The following is an 813-nucleotide window of genomic DNA, read 5'->3' as shown; positions in this document are numbered from 1 at the left end:
ATTGTTGTTGTTGTTGTTGTTGTTGTTGCTGTTGTTGTTGTTGTTGTTGTTTGTTGTTGCTATTGTTACTACTACTACTACTACTACTACTACTACTACTACTACTACTACTACTACTACTACATTCTGCTCATCCTCCAGATTGCCAGACAGATGGACTTGGACTCTCCTCATGTCTAGCACCCTGAAGGAACCAGGAAGGTACAGAGCCAAAGTTCAGGTCTAGTTTCTTGAGAAGGATGAGTCATAGGGCTTGGTTTTCAGTATTTTCTCTCGTTTAGGGCGTTTCAGGAACAATTTCTCCTCCTACATCTAGCTTGCCAGAACCCAAAGCTGTAGTGTAAACTCTGGATTCTCAGGCAGTTCTCCCACCTCAGTTCACTGGAGGAGCTGAGGTTACTTAAGCTCTGTGACTTTAAGAAACAAACTCCCCACCTTGTGCTGACTCCAGCTTGGCTGACCTTAGACTGGCTCGAGGTCCAAATCCTAGGCAGAAATGTGTTCTTGAACTATTCCAGGCAGCCTTGGAATCTGCACCTTTAAGTGGCCTTGAACCATCGGCAATAAAGGTGGACTTGAATCAGAAAAGCAAAAATTCCCTTGAAACTCAAACAAACAAGTTGCTTTGTGCCCTTCTCACGGAAGTGGCCTTGAATGTTAAAGCAGGAGAGAGCAAAACCCTTAGGACTGCTAGGAGGGGACAGCGCACCTGCCAGGAGGTGCAGGCAGGCGGGGCGCAAGGGACTGATCAGTGGGCGGGACCAGGGCGTCCGCGCCCAGGGAGGGACATCAGACTCCGTGGTTTTGCTGCAA

Source organism: Rattus norvegicus, chromosome 4 (genome assembly GCF_036323735.1).
Source record: "Rattus norvegicus strain BN/NHsdMcwi chromosome 4, GRCr8, whole genome shotgun sequence".
In the NCBI taxonomy this organism is placed as follows: Eukaryota; Metazoa; Chordata; class Mammalia; order Rodentia; family Muridae; genus Rattus; species Rattus norvegicus.
The sequence above is the reverse complement of the archived record's forward strand: the minus strand, read 5'-3'. Positions refer to the sequence as shown.